General features: G+C 46.6%; 1 long non-coding RNA gene across 2 annotated transcripts in view; it reads left to right on the top strand.

Moving 5' to 3' along the window:
• The window catches only part of LOC137540890 (uncharacterized), a 131,744-nt gene that overhangs the window by 6,935 nt on the left and 101,957 nt on the right, over positions 1–22,852 (top strand). For both annotated transcript variants that reach the window (XR_011025066.1, XR_011025067.1), the window contains exon 2: positions 6,092–6,202. This is a non-coding gene — a long non-coding RNA (uncharacterized lncRNA). The remainder of the gene's footprint in view (positions 1–6,091; positions 6,203–22,852) is intronic.

The raw sequence follows: 22,852 nt of genomic DNA, 5'->3' as shown, positions 1-22,852 counted from the left end.
GATTATGTGTATGTTAGGGGAACGGCTGCTGCCAGATTAAGTGTATTTTGGGGAACAGCTGCCAGATTGTGTGTATGTTACGGGAACGGCTGCTGCCAGATTATGCGTATTTTGGGGAAATGCTGCCAGATTGTGTATGTTTGGGGGACCACTGCTGCCAGATTATATGTATTTTGGTTGTTCCACTGCCAGGTTTCGCATATTTTGCGGGAACCCTGCTGGCGCCTCTGTTCCCCATTTGCTACTTTTTTTTTCTGGTTGGACTAGATCAGGGCTGCCCAATGCGTCGATCGCGATCTACCAGTAGATCGCGAAGGACTACTTGGTAGATCGCGAAAGACTTTGGAAAAATAGAGCTCTGGACGCTGACTGTGCAGCGCCAGCGTTACTATCTGATCGTGCTGCTCTGCTGCCCTATGCAGAGCAGCACACAGCCTATCAGAGGAGACGAATGGAGAGCCGGGGGCGGACCTTTTACCTCTTCTTTCCGAGTCCATCCTACATCCTCCCCAGCCGCCTCTCAGCCACTCTCTTCTTGGGCAATTTGGGTTTGGGATTGTTCTCGCTGTGTGCCGGGCTCGGAGACTTCCCATCGGCCCGCAGTGTAGAGGAGAGCGGTGGTGTAGCAAAGCGCATATCCGTGCTGTTTGGTCTCTAAGCCCAGCATGCAGCCCCAGCGAGCGGGATTCCAGTGTGTGGAGGAGAGAGGCAGCTGCAGAGGAAGGGGGCGGTGGATGGGGGGCAGGGACGGATCTAGGGGGGGGCAGGCGGGTATCTTGCCCCAGGCGCAGTTTGTTGAATTCTTAAAAAGGCAGCAAAATTAATGGCAGTTTAACGCCAAAACCTAACCTTGACCCAGGCGCAACTTGGTCTTGATCCGTCCCTGATGGGGGGCATTTCCAGGCTATTTATTTTATACTATTTCCAGGCTGTTTATGCCTGGCTATCTATACTGGTCACCTATACCTGGATATCTATACTGGCCACATATATGCCTGGCTATCTATACTGGTCACCTATGCCTGGCTAGCTGGGCTAACTATACCTGGCTATCTATACTGGCCACATATATGCCTGGCTATATATACAAGCGCACATATGCTGGGCTAACTATACCCGGCTATCTATACTGGCCACATATATGCCTGGCTATCTATACTGGTCACCTATGCCTGCCTAGCTGGGCTAACTATACCTGGCTATCTATACTGGCCACATATATGCCTGGCTATCTATACTGGTCACCTATGCCTTGCTAGCTGGGCTAACTATACCTGGCTATCTATACTGGCTACATATGCCTGGCTACCTATACTGGACACATATGCCTTGCTACCTGTACTGCTACATATCTCTGGCTACCTGCACTGGCCACATATCCCTGGCTACCTGCACTGGCCGCATGTACCTGGCTACCTATACTGGGGTTTAACTTCTACTGGGGGCAACCATGCCTGTTTAACCTTTACTGGGGGCACCCATGCCTGGCCACCCTATATTGGGAGCACCTATGCCTGGCTACCTATACTGGGGGGGAAGAAAAGTCATCTTAATAATTTGGTAGTGGGAGGGAAGAAATCTGCCTTTGCCCAATCATCATGGGGGGGTGGGGGGGGAGTATGCAAGGATTAGAATTTTAAATGTCGGTAGATCTCTGGAGCTTGGTGAGTTTCAAAGTAGCTCGCGAGTTGAAAAAGTGTGGGCACCCCTGGACTAGATGAATAATGGTTTGTGTCGTTGTTGTTTTTTTCTTCTTTTTTTCTCAGCCCAAATATGTAATTTTCCCTGTCTATCTCCTACTCTCACACTAATCCCCCCCCCCCCCCCCAACCCGTCTCCACCAGACCTTAATATATCGGTGGATGTGGGTCATCTTCAAGTGAGGTCATTACTTTGTTATTCTATAGCCAGAGGGCCCAATGATCCTTTTAGTTTTTATAACAATACCAAGACAAGTATTTGATTAATTTTCTCCTTGGGCATCTAATTCACAATCTATGGTTTCCATCTGCAGAAGAAACTCTTAGTTCCTTTTTCTATGTTTAATGTAGCAGAGAGTTTATCCAAGTGCATGATATAGGTCCATTCATCTTCAGTATCCTGGATGGTGGGAGTTGCTGGATAGATCCATCCATTGAATACCGCTTTCTTGGCTGCTGCCAGGATTAGATGACCGATGTCTGGTACTTTCACTCTCTCAGCTTTCTCCTGCGTGCTATTTGCTGTTGTGCTCACATAGTGGAAAAGGTACAGCATTGGGTCCCTGGGAATCTGTTTCTTTTTCATAGGAAGTTGGAGACTCCATCCCAGAACCCCCCTTCCACTTCTAACAGTAACTTTACCCCTTGCGAAGGCCTGGCCAGGCCTCCACCAAACCTCTTGGCCTTAGCTCCATTGCGTCTTTTGGCTATACCTGCTCCACGCCTCCTGGCTGGGCTTTTGTTATGCCTCCTCTAGACCTCCTAGCTAGGCCTCTACCACGAATTCTGGATGGTCCTCCGCCATGACTCACAGTTAGATTTATGCTGTGCCTCCGCCAAGCTTGCTGGGCCTCCCCTACTGCACCTTCTAGCTGACCGCACCACTGTCAGGCTGGGCATACACCAGGCTTCTTGGCTGGGCCTCCACAGATCCTCCTTTCCAGGTCTCTGCCATGTCTCCCCACTGGGCCTCTACAGCACCTCCCAGTCGGGCTTCTGCCAGGGCTCCTGGCCCGATATCCGCCAGACCTCCACAAAGTCTATTGGCTGGGCCTCAGCCACTTCTCTCTGCTGGGCCTTCCACCGCTTCTCTCGGCTAGGCCTCTTACTTGCCTTCAGGCTTGTTCTCCATTGTGCCTCCGCCAGGCCTCTGCTGCACCTCCAAGCCTATTGGCTGGGCCTCTATTATACTGTTCACCAAGCCTCCCGGCAGGGCTTTTCCTCACCACCACAAAGCTGGCCAGGCCTCCGCTGTACCTCTCAGCTGAGCCACTACCACGCTGCCAGGCCTCATCACCTCTCCACCAAGCCTCTTGGACGGGCCTCAGCTATGTCGCCAGTGGGACCTGCATTGCGCCTCCCAACTGAGCCTCCACCACACCTCTGCAGAGCCTCCCAGCTAAACCTTTGCTGTCTCTCCTGGCTGGGCCTCCACCAAGCCACCAGGCATCTACCCCCCCCCCCCTCCAGTCTCCTGCCGGGCCCTCTGCCAGTTCTAGCTGGCCTTTGCCCTGTGTGGCTGGGCCTCCACTGCACATCTACCCCATCTCTTGGCTGGGCCTCTATTGAGCAGGCTGGGCCTCTGCTGCGCCTTCCAGCCAGGCCCCCACCAAGCCTGTGCCACACCTCCAGTTCGTGCCTACACTGTGCCTCCCACCTCTTCACCAAGCAGGCTGGGCCTCCACCATGCCTCCTGTCCGGGCCTCTGTCACACCTCCACCAAGCCTCTTGGCTGGGCCCCTACCAAACCTCTGAGCTAGGCCTCTGTCGTGCCCCACTCAGCCAGTTGGGCCTTCACCACGCCTCCACTTACCCTTCGCTGTGCCTCCTGACTAAGCCTCTGCCGCACCTCCACCAAGTTTCCTCCACACCTCCTGGGATGGACCTCCACCAAGCCTTCTGAACTGGGACTGTGCTGAGCTTACTCATTGGACCTCCGCCGAGCCACTGCTGGGCTTTCATGTCCCCTCTAAGCAGCCTCTTGGCTGGACCTCTGCCATGTCTCTTGGCTGAGCCTCCACTAAGCAATACGGGCCTCCAGCGCACTGCCCAGATTGGCAACCAGCGTACCTTCCAGCTGGGCCTCTGCCTCCCAGCCAGGACTCCACCAATCCTCTTCTGCACCACCTGACCATGCCTCCCAGCAAGGCCTCCCCATAGTCTCCTGGCCAGGCCTTCACCTTGCCTCCAAAACACCTCCACTGAGTCGGGCAGACTTCCCAGCTGGACCTCAACCAAGCATTCTGGCTGGAAATCCTCCCAGTCCCCACCAAACCCCTTGCCCGGGCCTCCACCACTCCTCCCTGCTGGGCCTTCACCGAGCCAACTGGTCATCCAGCACACCTCCCAGCTGGGCCTGCAGCAAGCCTCCCAGCCAGGCTCAGTGAAAGCCCACCTTCTGGCTGAGCCTTCCCTCTGCCTCCCCTCCACCAAGCCTCTTCTGTGTATCCACTGGCTCTCTTTTTCAGTCTCCACTGAAACTTCCCCACACATGCTGTCCCCTGCCACTACTGCTCCACCAAGCTGACTAGGCCCCTGCCTTGCTTCCCAGCTGAGGCTCCACCAGGTCTCCTGGCTATGCCTCCACCATGCATCCACTGAGCTTGCCAGGCCCGCACCACACCTCCTGGGCCAGTCCACCGCTGGGTCTCTGCTCCGCATCGTCTCCACCAAGCCTCTTAGGCTGCATTTCCACTTGTGCGGTGGGAATCGTCGCAGGGAAAATTCGCATGCGGATGCGAATTTCGCATGCGGGGCTATGCGAATTTTCATGCGAATTTGCATGGATGACGATGTATGCGAATTTAACCATGGCAGTGCTGGTGTGATTTTCCATTGTTTCTATGCGAATTCGTATTAAATTTCGTACGAAAATTCGCATACCCAAACCGCATGCGAATTTCCTATTAGATACATTGTATGCGATTCGCATAGCGGTATGCGAATTCTGATAGCTCTGCCATGCAAATTTTTTCTGCACAGAAAAACGCAAAGGAATCCTGACAAGTGGAAACAGTCCCATTCACTTGTATTGCTATGCTAATTCGCATGAGAAAAACGCATGCGAATTCGCTATAGTGGAAATGGGCCCTTAGCCAGACCTCTTCCGCGCCTCCACCAGTTCTCCCAGCTGGCCTCCGAGTGCCTACCAAGTCTCCTGCCTCTGCCCTGTCTCTACCTAGCCAACTTGGCCTCCGCTTTGTTTCCTAGCTGGGCCTCCACCAGGCCTCCCAGCTAGGTCTCGACCATGCCTCCATTGAGCTTCCCATGCCTCCAGCAAGTGGACTGGGCCTCCAACGAGCTCTTACCTCACCTCCACTCCACCAAGCCTTTTGGCCGGGCCTCTGCTGAGCTTCCACCAAGCTAGCTGGGCTTCAGCCGCACCTCCTAGCTGGGCCTCCACCAAGTTTCCCAGTCATACACCACCAGGGTTCCCGGCCAGGTCTCCGCTGAGCCTCCCGGCTGGGCCTCTACTGCACCACTGCTGAGTCGGCCTGGCTTTCGCCGTGCCTTAGTATACATAACTAATAAATACATAAAATGCCCCAAATCTGCTGATTCAAAAACTCCGGTTATAAGACTTGCATGGTTCAGGCATTACCTAATTACCTATTTAAGTGGTCATAGTCAGAGATCTAAAACTAATATTTACGCAGTGGGCCAAAATGAGCTGAAAATCCACTACACTGAACATGGGCATAACTAGAAATCACTGGACCCCACCGCAACCCCCTCCCCGCCCCTCAGTGCCCGCTACTTCCTGTTTATCAGCAAGTAGCGTCAGACGCTTAGAGATCGGACCTCAGCTGTGGAACACATAGAGGTATGCCTGTGTTCCTGCCGCCGCTGATGCCACCTATTAATGCAGGAGGGGAGCGCTGAGGTGAGAGCCTGAGGTGAGGGAGAAGGGGAGTGGACCCCCATCCCCGCCAATGTGGGAGCCAATGCTCTCCCCTTATGTTGCGACCCCTCCTGCCCCCCCCCCACCCCCCAATCGGGGGCCCCGCAGATGCAGCCTCTATTGTTACGCCACTGAAAAAAAAATTAAATGGATACTTACCCGGGTCTTCCTCCCGCCCCATAAGCACATGTGAGTCCCTCGCTGTCCTCCCGCGGTCTCCTGTTCAGCCGCGATCAGCCTCGGTAATAGGCTTTTTCGGGGTCCAGTCTGGGCCTTCTGCGCATGCGCAGAAAACCCAGACTGACGTGACTGAAGCAATTACCGGGACTGATCGCAGCTGAACGGCAGACCGCGGGAGGACAGCGAGGGACTCGATTCTGGTTTACTTTAAGCAAAGCGTTCTTCACTTCAGTAACAAAACAACTGTGAGCAGTGATCTGGATATAATATGTATATTGTCTAACATAGTCTCTTTCACATATTACTGCAGGACAATTGGTGTACATATAGGACTGGATTCCTGCAAAGGCCACACAGGCTGTGACATATGGTGGCTTGTGCACAGAGTGGTGGCTGGACATGGAAGAGAAGCCTGCAAGTGGTGAGTAACACATATGGGGGGGCTGCCACCTACAGAACTTGCACATGGAAGACAGGGGCTGCTGGTTATGGATGTTACAAGTGGAGTGGAGGGGGCTGCACATGAGAGGGGTTACTATATGATGGAGGGATGAGGGTTGTACATGGTGGAAGAACCACAGAGTATACATGCAATTCATTCATTCAGATCCTTGGAAATACAGGGTGGGTTGTTCTAAAGAGAACCAGCACCACCCACCAGAGTCGGGACAAGTTCCTCCAGCACCCAAGGCTGAGACACCAAAGTCCATCCCTCCCACCCCAGCCGTCACACACTGATTGCTCTTGGACTAACAGGTGCCCCAGGGCCACCAACACCTTAATCTCTAGTTATCGGGCTTGCAGTCAGTGCCATGTATCGCCTTTTCTTATTTCTCTCTGCTTCAAACACAATAGGGGAATGATAGCTGAGTGAGTTGTGTGCCCCTTCCTACACTGCGCCCGTAGGCTGGAGCCTCTCTCGCCTCTGCCCGGTCCTGTCACCCACATTTATGTAGTGGGCCAAAAAGACCCCAAGAAGTTACCCAAGTAATGAATCACTCTCCGGGCCCTTTTACACTTGCAGGTAATTCCTTTGTTGCGTTACCCTATCTCACTACAAGGGGCCACAAACGCAATGAAAGTCTATGGAGACTTTCACACACCGGAAGTATATGAGCCGACACAAGGGCAGCAGCGAGTTACCATTAGCACCACGCTTAACCACTTCGTCCACAGGTCAGTAGATATACGTCCTCTGGGACTTCATCTAAGCCACAGGTCAGTAGATATACGTCTTGTAGCAGAAGCAGTGCTGTGCAGGATTGGGCTTGCTCCTGTGCATATTTCTGGCACTATTTGATGCAGGACTAATTGGTGAATGGGAATATAAGTTTCCTGAGCTAATGAGATTGATTTTTACTATGAAAAATATTTGTATTTTCTCATTTCATAGTGAAAAACACACTTTGTAGCACTATTTCAGAATCAAATATCTTCACCATAAATTGTGACAGGAACATAATCGAAGTTTTGTGATAAGCAGTAAGAATAGCCAAACAAAATGTGTTTTTTATTGACAGTAGCACTTTTTATTTTTAAACTGGAATTGGTAAAACTGAGAAATACATGTTTTTTTCTATTTTTTTCTTTGTTTTCCCATTAAAATTCATAGAAAACAAAATTGTTTGAGGTAAAAAATGGCATACAATGAAAGCCTAGTTTGTCTTGAAAAAAACAATATCTATTTAATTTCTGTGTCATAAGTAGGGATAAAGTTATTTCTGATTAAACAGGGACATAGCTAAACTGTCAAAACTGCTCTGGTCAATAAGTTGAAAACAAGGTCTGGATGCGAAGTGGTTAACACACAGTGTTGGGGTAACAGAAGTCTATGGGCGACGCTCGTAGTTTAGACGATAGAACATGGTGCGTTGCAGCGCGCATGCCTGGACCGGCAAGAATCCCAGTGATGTACTTCCTGCCCAGCAGGAAGTATGTCAGTGAACGGGGGCGGCGCTATGCATATGACCCTGTTGTTGCACTCTGCCAAAGGGTCACATGATTGTCGTATTTTGCGCTGCGGTGGGATGCGTAAGGCGCATCGTATTGCACCGCAATGTAAAGAACGTGTAAGACCGCGTCACAGTGAGAGAGTACACAGATTGAGATCTGGCTAGAGTGGTAATTATCCTACAGTGTAATATCGGTGACTTGGGTTTCATTTTGGCAACTTTGCCTGATCAAAATCTGCTTCACGCCTGGCACCCACTACAAAGTGCTATCGCAATCGCCTTTTTAATTAGCATTTTGTAAGCGTTTTCATTAATGTTTTCTGTCGATTTTGGTAGCGATTTTAAAAAGTGTAAGCTTTTCGCCAGCGATTGTGATAGCGATTAGCGATTTTTAATTCTGATTGGTCCTTTCAAATTATTATAATTTTTTTTTTATTTTTCTTTTTTTTACAGTTTGCAGTAATTTAAAATTGCACACAAAGCGGTTCATGAGCGATTTGCCAGCGCTTATGTACTTTACATTGAAGCGCAAACGCTCCCAAAATACTGTGATGAGGATAAGGACCAGAGGCGCCAAAAAGAGTAAAAACAATGTAAGGATAAAAAATGGGGGGAGACGTGCTCACCACCCATCCAACAGACCAAAAACCGATAGAAAACACAGTGCTTGATCAAAAAATCAGCAATTTATTGATACTCCCAGATGCTACGCGTTTCACGGGATTAACCCGCTTCCTCAGGCAATTATACAGGAGTACAGGCAGTTGGGGGTCTGAAACGAGCTCAGCGCCTCAGCGACATCTTATACCTGAGTGGGGTCAGGTTCTAGTTCTCCCCACCGGCATATGGAGTGGTTGCCTAGGGGCAACCCACGTTTGTGAGTATAAATTCTTTCGATCTATTGTGGCTACATTGTCTAGATTTACTACACCATTTGGGCTCTCGGTCTTTTGTCTTTGTTTTCTAAAGTGCTCCCAAAATACTGCATGTCCTGCGATTGCGATTTCACGAATCGCAATCTCTGTTATTTGTTGCATTTATTTACATTGGCAGAGCGTTTAAGGAAATTGCTAGCGATTTAAAGCGCCCCCTAAACGCTCAAAAAAGTGCGCAAGTGGGTTCCAGTCTTTACAGCAACTGCAAAAATAAGTACCAACAATAAAGGGTGCCACAAGCAATACAATAAAATTATCCAATTTTACATCCATTTGATAAACAATCAGTTGTATAGAAAAATTGAAATATATTTATTTTTACTCGTGCAAAAAAATCTCATCGACTTTTTCTTTTGGTGCATTTGTGGATGTTTGTGATCACGTTTTGCATTTTTAGCAATTTGCTATTTTTTCAAACTTTCCCTCTATTAATGGAGTAAAATACAGCATCATATTTGTTTTTGAAAAACACCATATAAAAACGCATTCCTCCGCGTCTCCATTGAGATGCATTAAGTGTGTGTTTTACATACGGTTTTGAAAATTTATTGCAGCAAGTTGTGCTTTTTCAAAATAGCACACTGTAAGACGCACATATACGCGTTTTTTACATGCGGCCTATAGACTTTTATTAATGGCAACAACGCTAGTGCTTTTGGTAAGGCTAGCATTTCCAGGGCTGGCTTTCTGAAGAGACCACAAAAGCCCTGGCCTTGGGCGGCTGCAGCCCATTGGGGCACCTGAAAATGAAAGAGGGGTTGCTACATATGAAAGAGGAGGGTGAAAATGGGGAGGAACACATGAAAAAGGGAAACTGATGCTCAAAGGAGCTGTACATGAAAGCGGGGCTGCTGCACACGGATGTTCCAAAGGAAGAGGGGGCTGTCTATGGAATGGGAGACGGGGTCGGACTGGGGCACTGAGGGGCCACCAGAGAGATGTCAGCTTGGGTCCCATGATTTGGAGCTTGTTACATAACTATACAAAAATATGGTTGGCCATTAGATTATGGTAAGGATTAAATTGTGAGCAAATGACAGTCAGTGACATAACGATGCAAGGCTGGCATGTCATGTGACCCAAAGCAGGTCACATAACAGATTTGGACACAGGGTAAAGCTTATATATTTCTTACCCTACTCTAGTCCCGGTGGCGTTAATGACTATTCCCCATCCAGGCCGCCATGGATAGTGGGGGTAATATGTAATTTGGCTTCCAGCAATTGCTGGCGGCCGAATTACACGGTTTCTGCAGTAATTTGTGCTCTGTCATTTGATGGCGCCCAAATTACTCACTAAGCGCTGCTATAGCCATAATTCCTATGACAGCCTATGGTGGCGCTGGCTGCACCCAAATTTCCTGCACTGTTTTTACACTGCACACACATAACCTGCCAGGGCCCGTACATGGACACAGGAAAGCCACTGGAAGCTGCAGAAGTGTAAATGACGGCACCCAGAGGACTGGTAAGTTGCTTCCGCTGCACAAAACCTCTGCACATAACAAAAGTACAGTTCCCATTGTTCAACTTAGGCATGCCGGTTAGTTGAGACTTTTGGGTGCCTGAGTTCCGGATAAAGGGGACTTTGCTGTAGTATTTTTTTTTTTTTTTTTTACCCATTTCACCTCGAAGGGTTTTTAAAAATAATTAGAAAATGTATTTCATTTTTCTATAGGAAGGTGTATAATAGGGTATTTGGATGTGGTTTTACTTTTTGGCCACAAGAGGGAGATACAGAGTTAGTGTGTTCTAAAAATAGAAACAGAACCAAGTGTTTGTATTTGTTTATATTTGTGTAAATACAGGGAGGTAGATAAATTGTATAAAAGTGAAATTTTGTGCAAGAGAGGTATTTTACTGTAATACCAAGATAGTGCCCTGCTGAACCCACCATCACTCTCTCTGCTGATCCTCTATCATGGTAACATGTCTCTTATGCACATAATTGCACTTAAAGGGGAACTGAAGAGAGAGGTATATGGAGGCTGTCATATTTCCTTTTAATCAATACCAGTTGCCTGGCAGCCCTGCTGGTCTATTTCTCTGCAGTAGTATCTGATTAAAACCAGAAACAAGCATGCAGCTAGTCTTGTCAGATCAGACTTATAAGTCTGAAACACCTGATCTGCTGCATGCTTGTTCAGGGGCTATGGCTAATAGTATTAGAGGCAGAGGATCAGCAGGGCTGCCAGGCAACTGGTATTGTCTAAAAGGAAATAAACATGACAGCCTCCATATACCTCTCTCTTCAGTTCCCCTTTAATACAAGTTATACAACTGAAATGTTATCTTGCACTTTGTTGCTTATAATATTCCAACTTAATAGTCCCAGCTTAAAAAGAAGGTCCAAGGAACATAAAAAGCAAAAATCTACTTACCTGGAACTTCCGCCAGCCTGTGGCTGGAGCGCAAGTAGGCCTTTTGTATGGGAGAGGACCTCGGGCCACTGGCGGAGCTGCAGCGAGGACACAGGACGGCTGCAAGGGGCTGGAGGAAGCCTGAGGTAAGTAGATTTTTGCTTTTCATGCACCTCGGACCTTCCCTTTAAGTTGCCCCTGACTTATCTTATACCACATTTCTTTTTCAGCCTGCTTTCTGCACCTCAATTTTAATCACCCCAATGACCCCATTACCAACCTCCTGCTGGCTGCTTGCCAGTTGCTAACTTGACCAGCATGCAAAAACAGTCACTCTCCTCTAGCTGGCTGTTACACTTTCTGTGTGCTTCCTTCTGTCTTCTTGAATGAGTTGATCCAGTTCCACCCTCCAATCCCTGGGCCTGGCTGTAGCATCCAGGCTGACACATCCTTGCTCTCTCTCCACTCTGACCAATGATCATCACCCATGTAGCAGGGGGCTCAGCACTTCTTACAAGGGCCCGTTTCCACTTGTGCAGTGGGCATCGCTGCGGAAAAAAATTGCACGCGGGTGCGAATTTCGCATGCGGTTGTATGCGAATTTTCATGCAATTTTGCATACGATTTCGCATGGATGACTATGTATGCGAATTTAACCATGGCAGTGCCTGTGTGCTTTTCCATTGTTTCTATGCGAAATCGTATGCGATTTCACATGAAAATTCACATACCAAAACCGCATGTGAATTTCCTATTAGGGCTCGTTTCCACTATTGCGCATGAAAATTTGCATGGATGACGATGTATGCGAAATTAACCATGGCAATGCCGGTGTGCTGTTCCATTGATTGCATGCGAATTCGCATGAAAGTTCTCATACCAAAACAGCATGCGAATTTCCTATTAAATACATTATCGGCGATTCGCATGCATTCCACTCGCAGGCGAATTCTGCGGCTCTTTTGTGCGTTTTTTCACAGCTGAAAAAACGCACCTCAACAACGCTACAGTGGGAACAGGCCCATCCACTTGCATTACATGTGCGAATCCGCATGCGTTGGACGCATGCGGATTCGCGATAGTGGAAACGAGCCCTCAAGGGCCTATTTCCACTATCGCGAATTCTCATGAGTTTTTCCGCATGCAAATTCGCATAGCAATACAAGTGAATGGGACTGTTTCCACTTGTCAGGATTCCTTTGCGTTTTTCTGTGCATAAAAAATTCGCATGGCAGAGCCATCAGAATTCGTATATCGCATATCGCTATGCGAATCGCATACAATGTATTTAATAGGAAATTCGCATGAGGTTTGGGCATGCGAATTTTCATGCGAATTCGCATGAAAATTTGCATAGGAACCATGGAAAAGCACACCAGCACTGCCATGGTTAAATTCGCGTACATCGTCATCCATGCGAATTTTCATGCAAATTCGCACGGAAATTCGCATGGACACGCATGCGAAATTTGCATCTGCATGCGAATTTTGCCGCAGCGATTTCGCAACGCAATAGTGGAAACGAGCCAATAGGAAATTCACATGCGGTTTTGGCGCAGCGATTCGCACCGCACAAGTGGAAATGCAGCCTAAATACATTGTATGCGAATTCTGATGGCTCTGCCGTGCAGATTTTTTCTTCACAGAAAACACTAAGGGCCCTTTCACACCAGAGGACTTTTTCGGCGTTTTAACGCCACAGCCGATGTTGGCGTTTTCCAAGGTAAAATGAAAGTCCATAGACTTTCATTTTACCTTTCACATCTAACTCGGCGTTTTGGAGCGTTGCGTTTCAACGCTCCCAGGAGCTTTTTCAGGGCTGTTTACAGCCGAAGTTGGCTGTTGGCGTTTCAATGATAGTCAATGGAAAACGCCAACTTCAGCGTTTTCAAAGCGTTTTCAAAGCGTTTTACAGCTGACTTGTTCACTTATTTTTATAGAAGAAAAAAAAAAGGACGTTTTCATATGAGCTGTAGAACGCTTTGAAAACGCTATGTATTGGTGTTAGGCAAAAGGCTGAGTTTCAGCCTTTTCTACCGCAGCCTCTAGTGTGAAAGAGCCCTTAGGGCTCGTTTCCACTATCGCGAATCCGCATGCATCCAACACATGCGGATTCGCACATGGTATGCAAGTGAATGGGCCTGTTTCCACTGTTGCGTTGGTGATGTGTGTTTTTTTGAGCCGTGAAAAAACGCACAAAAGAGCCAACGAATTCGCCTGAGAGTGGAATCGCATGCAATGTATTTAATAGGGAAATCGCATGCGTTTTCCCCATGCGGTTTTTGCCGTGAATTCGCATAGGTACCGATGTAAATTCACACAGGCAGTGACATGGTTAAAATCGCATATACCCTCACCTATGCGAATTCGCATGCGAACTCGCGGCAAAAAACGCATGGGGAATCGCATCCGCATGCGATTTCATCAGCGGTGGAATCCATGCAGATTCGCTCTAATGGAAACGGGCCCTCAATGGTAGACACTCAGACTTTGACTGACGTCATCATGCGGTGACATAAGCGCATGGCGCACAAAGTAGGGATGCAGTGGCTGCAGACGCACCTGCTGCTGCAACATCACTGCGGGCAGGCCAATCATTGGTCACGAACATTGGAGGGAAGAGGCATAACAATAGACTCGTTCAGAGTCTTGGAAGTTGGATGTCATATGGAATTTAAATTCTGTGCCTACAGAAGGGCCCACCGGAGGTTTCCCCATCCCCCTGGTGGCCCAGTCCAGCCCTGATGGAAGATGCGCTGCTGCATATGAAAGTGGAGCCACAATAGGCCTAAGGGCACAAAGTATAAATCTGGCCTTGAGCATTTTTACCTAGTGTGTTCCTAGCCTCAGATTTTGCAATCATTTTTTTTTTACATATTTTGGGAAAAATTGGTACATTGGTCAAAGTTTTCAAATTGTAATTCTTGAATTGAAAATAAAACATAGTACGGTGTGTGGCCATCTTAAAGAGAGCCCGAGGTGGGCTAAAAAAAAAAGTACGCTACCTGATCCGGGGGGGGGGGGGGGGGCTGAGCAGATCAGGTAGCCGAAAAAAAACGCTGCTCCTGTGGGCCGAGCTGGGCCCACTTTCACTTTCGTGACCTATAGGTCACAATGCTGCAAAGAGAGCATGTGTGTCTCTCTTGCAGGGAGGCGGGGGAGCGGCAGGAGGCGCGGCCAGGAAGATAGAGAGCTGCCCAATGGCAGCTCTGGAAACCCTGCAGGATTGTCCCTGGTGGGCGTTTTTGAACAAGTAATCCCCCTCTTTGTGTTTACCTCCTGCAAATAATGTTGCTAATCTCGGGGGTGGGGTTCAGAGAGCGGAGGTGTGGGGACACAGAAGCATGTCATGAGGCAGAGAACATGCCTCTGTGTCCCATCTGCCCCCCCCCCCCCCCCCTTGGGTTTTCTTTAATAGAGATGTCTTGTATGGATATGCAACTAAGCACTGAAAGCATCTACAATAGATCAATGGAATTCTAATTTTTTCTTAACGGTGATGCAGATTGCATTCAATTAGAGGCAGTTGCTGCAGATTGGGATTGGACCAATTCCAAGCTGAATCCAATTTACTTCTATCAGCATCAGAAAAATTAGCTTCACATAGATCATCCGTTAGATATGATTTATTAATTCTTTAGGGCTGCTGCTGAAAACAACTTAACCACTTCAGGACCACAGTCTTTTCGCCCCTTAAGGACCAGAGCCTTTTTCTCCATTCAGACCACTGCAGCTTTCACGGTTTATTGCTCGGTCATACAACCTACCACCTAAATGAATTTTACCTCCTTTTCTTGTCACTAATACAGCTTTCTTTTGATGCTATTTGATTGCTGCTGCGAGTTTTACTTTTTATTATATTCATCAAAAAAGACATGAATTTTGTCAAAAAAAATGACTTTTTTAACTTTCTGTGCTGACATTTTTCAAATAAAGTAAAACTTCCTATACATTTGAGCGCGAAAGTTATTCTGCTACATGTCTTTGATAAAAAAAAAAACATTCAGTGTATATTTATTGGATTGGGTAAAAGTTATAGCGTTTACAAACTATGGTGCCAAAAGTGAATTTTCCCATTTTCAAGCATCTCTGACTTTTCTGCGCACCTGTCATGTTTCATGAGGGGCTAAAATTCCAGGATAGTACAAATACCCCCCAAATGACCCCATTTTGGAAAGAAGACATCCCAAAGTATTCAGTGAGAGGCATGGTGAGTTCATAGAAGATTTTATTTTTTGTCACAAGTTAGCGGAAAATGACAGTTTGTGACAAAAAAAAAAAAAAAAAAAAAGTTTCCATTTCTTCTAACTTGCGACAAAAAAAAATGAAATCTGCCACAGACTCACTATGCTCCTCTCTGAATACCTTGAAGTGTCTACTTTCCAGAATGGGGTCATTTGTGGGGTGTGTTTACTGTCCTGGCATTTGGGGGGTGCCTAATTGTAAGCACCCCTGTAAAGCCTAAAGATGCTCATTGGACTTTGGGCCCCTTAGCGCAGTTAGGCCGCAAAAAAGTGCCACACATGTGGTATTGCCGTACTCAGGAAAAGTAGTATAATGTGTTTTGGGGTGTATTTTTACACATACACATGCTGGGTGGGAGAAATATCTCCGTAAATGACAATTTTTTTATTTTTTTTACACACAATTGTCTATTTATAGAGATATTTCTCCCACTCAGCATGGGTATGTGGAAAAATACACCCCAAAACACATTATACTACTTCTCCTGAGTACGGCGATACCACATGTGTGGCACTTTTTTGCACCCTAACTGCGCTAAGGGGCCCAAAGTCCAATGAGTACCTTTAGGATTTCACAGGTCATTTTGAGAAATTTCGTTTCAAGACTACTCCTCACGGTTTAGGGCCCCTAAAATGCCAGGACAGTATAGGAACCCCACAAATTACCCCATTTTAGAAAGAAGACACCCCAAGGTATTCCGTTAGATGTATGGTGAGTTCATAGAAGATTTTTTTTTTTTGTCACAAGTTAGCGGAAATTGATTTTAATTGTTTTTTTTCACAAAGTGTCATTTTCCGCTAACTTGTGACAAAAAATAAAATCTTCTATGAACTCGCCATTCTCCTAACGGAATACCTTGGGGTGTCTTCTTTCTAAAATGGAGTCATTTGTGGGGTTCCTATACTGCCCTGGTATTTTAGGGGCCCTAAACCGTGAGGAGTAGTCTTGAAACCAAATGTGGCAAAATGACCTGTGAAATCCTAAAGGTACTCATTGGACTTTGGGCCCCTTAGCGCACTTAGGGTGCAAAAAAGTGCCACACATGTGGTACCGCCGTACTCAGGAGAAGTAGTATAATGTGTTTTGGGGTGTATTTTTACACATACCCATGCTGGGTGGGAGAAATATCTCTGTAAATGACAATTATTTGATTTTTTTTACACACAATTGTCCATTTACAGAGAGATTTCTCCCACCCAGCATGGGTATGTATAAAAATACACCCCAAAACACATTATACTACTTCTTCTGAGTACGGCGATACCACATGTGTGACACTTTTTTGCAACCTAGGTGCGCTAAGGGGCCTAACGTCCTATTCACAGGTCATTTTGAGGCATTTGGATTCTAGACTACTCCTCACGGTTTAGGGCCCCTAAAATGCCAGGGCAGTATAGGAACCCCACAAGTGACCCCATTTTAGAAAGAAGACACCCCAAGGTATTCTGTTAGGAGTATGGTGAGTTCATAGAAGATTTTTTTTTTGTCACAAGTTAGCGGAAAATGACACTTTGTGAAAAAAAAAACAATACATATCAATTTCCGCTAACTTGTGACAAAAAATAAAATCTTCTATGAACTCATCATACACCTAAAAGAATACCTTGGGGTGTCTTCTTTCTAAAATGGGGTCACTTGTGGGGTTCCTATACTGCCCTGGCATTTTAGGGGCCCTAAACCGTGAGGAGTAGTCTTGAACCCAAATGTCTCAAAATGACCTGTGAAATCCTAAAGGTACTCATTGGACTTTGGGCCCCTTAGCACAGTTAGGCTGCAAAAAAGTGTCACACATGTGGTATCGCCGTACTCAGAAGAAGTAGTATAATGTGTTTTGTGGTGTATTTTTACATATAACCATGCTGGGTGGGAGAAATATCTCTGTAAATGACACATTTTTTTATTTGTTTTACACACAATTGTCCATTTACAGAGAGATTTCTCCCACCCAGCATGGGTATGTGTAAAAATACACCACAAAACACATTATACTACTTCTCCTGAGTATGGCGATACCACATGTGTGACACTTTTTTGCAGCCTAGGTGCGCTAAGGGGCCCAACGTCCTATTCACAGGTCATTTTGAGGCATTTGTTTTCTAGACTACTCCTCACGGTTTAGGGCCCCTAAAATGCCAGGGCAGTATAGGAACCCCACAAGTGACCCCATTTTAGAAAGAAGACACCCCAAGGTATTCCGTTAGGGGTATGGTGAGTTCATAGAAGATTTTATTTTTTCTCACAAGTTAGTGAAAAATGACACTTTGTGAAAAAAACAATAACAATCCAATTTCCGCTAACTTTTGACAAAAAATAAAATATTCTATGAACCCATCATACACCTAACAGAATACCTTGGGGTGTCTTCTTTCTAAAATGGGGTCACTTGTGGGGTTCCTATACTGCCCTGGCATTTTACGGGCCCAAAACTGTGAGTAGTCTGGAAACCAAATTTCTCAAAATGACTGTTCAGGGGTATAAGCATCTGCAAATTTTGATGACAGGTGGTCTATGAGGGGGCAAATTTTGTGGAATCGGTCATAAGCAGGGTGGCCTCTTAGATGACAGGATGTATTGGGCCTGATCTGATGGATAGGAGTGCTAGGGGGGTGACAGGAGGTGATTGATGGGTGTCTCAGGGGGCGGTTAGAGGGGAAAATAGATGCAATCAATGCACTGGGGAGGTGATCGGAAGGGGGTCTGAGGGGGATCTGAGGGTTTGGCCGAGTGATCAGGAGCCCACACGGGGCAAATTAGGGCCTGATCTGATGGGTAGGTGTGCTAGGGGGTGACAGGAGGTGATTGATGGGTGTCTCAAGGTGTGATTAGAGGGGGGAAATAGATGCAAGCAATGCACTGGCGAGGTGATCAGGGCTGGGGTCTGAGGGCGTTCTGAGGTGTGGGCGGGTGATTGGGTGCCCGCAAGGGGCAGATTAGGGTCTAATCTGATGGGTAACAGTGACAGGTGGTGATAGGGGGTGATTGATGGGTAATTAGTGGGTGTTTAGAGGAGAGAATAGATGTAAACAATGGATTTGGGAGGTGATCTGATGTCGGATCTGCGGGCGATCTATTGGTGTGGGTGGGTGATCAGATTGCCCGCAAGGGGCAGGTTAGGGGCTGATTGATGGGTGGCAGTGACTGGGGGTGATTGATGGGTGGCAGTGACAGGGGGTGATTGATGGGTGATTGACAGGTGATCAGTGGGTTATTACCCGGAATAACAGATGTAAATATTGCACGGGCGAATTGATAAGGGGGGGGTCTGAGGGCAATCTGAGCGTGTGGGCAGGTGATTGGGTGCCCGCAAGGGGCAGATTAGGGTCTAATCTGATGGGTAACAGTGACAGGTGGTGATAGGGGGTGATTGATGGGTAATTAGTGGGTGTTTAGAGGAGAGAATAGATGTAAACAATGGATTTGGGAGGTGATCTGATGTCGGATCTGCGGGCGATCTATTGGTGTGGGGGGGTGATCAGATTGCCCGCAAGGGGCAGGTTAGGGGCTGATTGATGGGTGGCAGTGACAGGGGGTGATTGATGGGTGGCAGTGACAGGGGGTGATTGATGGGTGATTGACAGGTGATCAGTGGGTTATTACCCGGAATAACAGATGTAAATATTGCACGGGCGAATTGATAAGGGGGGGTCTGAGGGCAATCTGAGCGTGTGGGCAGGTGATTGGGTGCCCGCAAGGGGCAGATTAGGGTCTAATCTGATGGGTAACAGTGACAGGTGGTGATAGGGGGTGATTGATGGGTAATTAGTGGGTGTTTAGAGGAGAGAATAGATGTAAACAATGGATTTGGGAGGTGATCTGATGTCGGATCTGCGGGCGATCTATTGGTGTGGGGGGGTGATCAGATTGCCCGCAAGGGGCAGATCAGGGGCTGATTGATGGGTGGCAGTGACAGGGGGTGATTGACAGGTGATTGACAGGTGATTGACAGGTGATCAGGGGGGATAGATGCATACAGTACACGGGGGGGGGGGGGGGTCTGGGGGGGGGTCTGGGGAGAATCTGAGGGGTGGGGGGGTGATCAGGAGGGAGTAGGGGGCAGATTAGGGACTTAAAAAAAAAATAGCGTTGACAGATAGTGACAGGGAGTGATTGATGGGTGATTAGGAGGGTGACTGGGTGCAAACAGTGGTCTGGGGGGTGGGCAGGGGGGGGTCTGAGGGGTGCTGTGGGCGATCAGGGGGCAGGGGGGGGGGAAATCAGTGTGTTTGGTGCAGACTAGGGTGGCTGCAGCCTGCCCTGGTGGTCCCTCGGACACTGGGACCACCAGGGCAGGAGGCAGCCAGTATAATAGGCTTTGTATACATTACAAAGCCTATTATACACTGTTGCAGCGGCGATCCGGATGCCAGTAACCCGCCGGCGCTTCCGAACGGCCGGCGGGTTACGGCGAACGGGGGGCGGAGCCAGTCCCCGGCGGCTGATCGCGTCACGAATGACGCGATCGCCGCATAGCCACTCCCGCAGCCGCCCCCGCCGATGGGCGTATTGCGGTCGTTTGGGCCCGGACTTTGCCGCCGCCCATCGGCTGGGGGCGGTCGTTAAGTGGTTAAAGTCAGCAGCATGATTATGCCTCTATAGTGCTATGAAGTGTTTCCTGAAACATGGGTGTCTACTGACACCTTGTGGCGATTGTGTGGAATGAGAATGCAAATAAATCTAGTGCATTTTTTTCTTTTTCTTTTTTGTTTTTGTTGATGTCAGTGGTGTAGCAATAGGAATGCAGAGGTTGCGACCGCACCGGGGCCCCTAGGAGTCCTACTTCATCCATCTTATTAGCTTTTCATCGGTGCTGTGCTGGTAATGAACACCTTTATAGGTGCATTGAATAGTAGTAATCCTTAAAGCGGACCCAAACCAAACATTTTTTTAATTAAAAATATTTAGTTGCACCTCTCTGACACATACAAAGATAAATAAACACTCCTTCAAACCTATGATCATTTCAGTTCATGCTTTTCACCCTTCTCTTTGCATAGCTAGGGTTATACTGGGGGCAGCCATTAGCAATTCCTCCATTGCCGGACACCATCTACTCCACCAGTTTGCCGGAAAAATCCCGGCAATTTGAAAGGAAGGGAGGGGTTCCTCCAATAAATGTAAAATATGTTATATTTGTCATCATGCAGCTGAAAAAAGGCTGCTATTTATTATTATTATAATTTAGAAAATAGATTTTATTTCTGAAATCTTGTATTTTTAATTTGGGCCCACTTTAACTGTTCCCTTACTCTGATTACACCTCTATGACACTGAAACTGTCCTTGGTAGGTTTTGAGGCTCCATATCAATAAATTGCTTGGTGCAACATGTAAAACTCACACTGTGGCCGCAAGCTCCTCAGCTACACCGCTGGTTAATGCTAACCTCATACTGCAGGAGCAGCAAAGTTGGATCGGTCCATTTTCAATCTGCATACATTTCCCAAAACATACAGATAAGTTAATTGGCTTCCCTCTAAATTGGTCCTAGACTACTACATGATACACAGACATAGGACTATGGTAGGGATTAGATTGTGAGCTCTTCTGAGGGACAGTTAAGTGACAAGACTATATATATATATATATATATATATATATATATATATATATATATATATATGTATGTATGTATGTATGTATGTATGTATGTATGTATGTATGTATGTATGTATGTATGTATGTATGTATGTATGTATGTATGTATGTATGTATGTATGTATGTATGTATGTATATGTATATGTATATGTATATGTATATGTATATGTATATGTATATGTATATGTATATGTATATATATATATATATATATATATATATCTCCTGTACAGTGCTGCGTAAGATGTCAGCGCTATATAAATACTAAATAATAATAATTTGCAGGTTCGTTTCAGAATTTCTGTAGCTACAGATTTCCTGATTTCCTGAAATCTGTTTAGATTTGAGAAGGTTGAGCCTTTAAAGGGAACTTAAAGTGAGAAGTATATGGAGGCTGCCATATTTATTTTCTTCTCAAGCAATACCAGTTGCCTGGCAATCCTGCTCATCCTCTGCCTCTAATACTTTTAGCCATAGACCCTGAACAAGCATGCAGCAGATCAGGTCAGATCATTATTGTCAGATCTTACAAGATTAGCTGCATGCTTGTTTCTGGTGTGATTCAGACATACAGCACCCAAATGAATTTTAGCTCCTTTTCTTCTCACAAATAGTGATGGGCCGAACCGTTCACCTGGCGAACCTCTCTGGGCCTCTTACTACTTCCGGGTCACAATGACCCGGAGTAGTACGCCTGCGCTGCCCGGCGAAGCGCGTCCTAGATCGCGCTCCTGTTGCCAGGCCCATGGATTTAGAGATGTTCGCCGGGGAACGGTTCGGGAACCGTTCGCCACATCTCTACTCACAAATAGAGCTTTCTTTTGGTGGAATTTGATTGCTGCTGCTGCTGCTGCTATTTTTTATTTTTATTAATAAAAGAAATGGCAAAATGTTTGCCTTTTTTCCCCCCCCTCCTCCCCCCTTTCACCCCCTAAATTGGCCCTACACTACAATGCATACACTACAATACACATATATAGGCATATGACTATGTCAGGGATTAGATTGTGAGCCCACCCGAGGAACAATTGAAGGTGCGTACACACATGCGACTATAGCCGTTTGAAACGATCGTTCCCTGATCATTTCAAACGATGATCGTTTAAAAAAACATCCAACGATCATTAAGTCAAACGATGGACGAGCTAAATTGTTAAAAACGAAAGATCTGCCTTGGCGGATTTTTTTAAACGACGATCGTTTGCAAAAGTAGTACATTGTTAGAAAACGGTCATTCGTACTGGGCTTGACATGCGCATTTTGTTATCTCCATAGAACCTTTCATTTTTATGCGCAAGCGCAACAGTTGCTTTTCGTGATGTAACGTTTGTTCTATGAATGTGCTTGTGACACGTTAATTGCTACATGATTATACCATAATTGTCATTTGAAAAACAGGACAGAGTGTATTTTTGTATGTTTTGTCAACGCTATATTATGTAAATGCTCTACCTACATACCTACAGTATGAAATCTTGTACTGTAATGTAATATACGTAACGTTAGTTTTACAGTGTAGCGTACGTTTTGAACCGTTCGTTACGTGCGGGCGGAACTTGCTATGATGTCACTTCCAGGAACAGTATGTGACGTTGTTCCGGATAGTTCGTTAACAAATGATCAGATCATTACACACCTTTAAAAGCTAACTTTACTTAGGTCGTTCTTTTGTCAATTAAAAGATAGTTCGTCGTTCACAACGAACGACCGTTGTCGTTTGTGTGTACGTAGCTTTAGTATCAAGGCAGTACTCTGTGCATGGCTGCATTAGATGTCAGCACCATATAATTTTTACACACACACACGCACTAACACACACACACGCACTAACACGCACACACACACACACACACACACACACACACACACACACACACACACACACACACACACACACACACACACACGTTGGACAAAATAATGGAACACCTAACATTTTGGCATAATAATCTTTGAACATGTTTTAAGCAATCAAAACTTGACAT

This window comes from Hyperolius riggenbachi, chromosome 12 (genome assembly GCF_040937935.1).
Source record: "Hyperolius riggenbachi isolate aHypRig1 chromosome 12, aHypRig1.pri, whole genome shotgun sequence".
Lineage (NCBI taxonomy): Eukaryota > Metazoa > Chordata > Amphibia > Anura > Hyperoliidae > Hyperolius > Hyperolius riggenbachi.
Note: the sequence above shows the minus strand (reverse complement) of the source record. Positions and strands in the feature narration are given on the sequence as shown.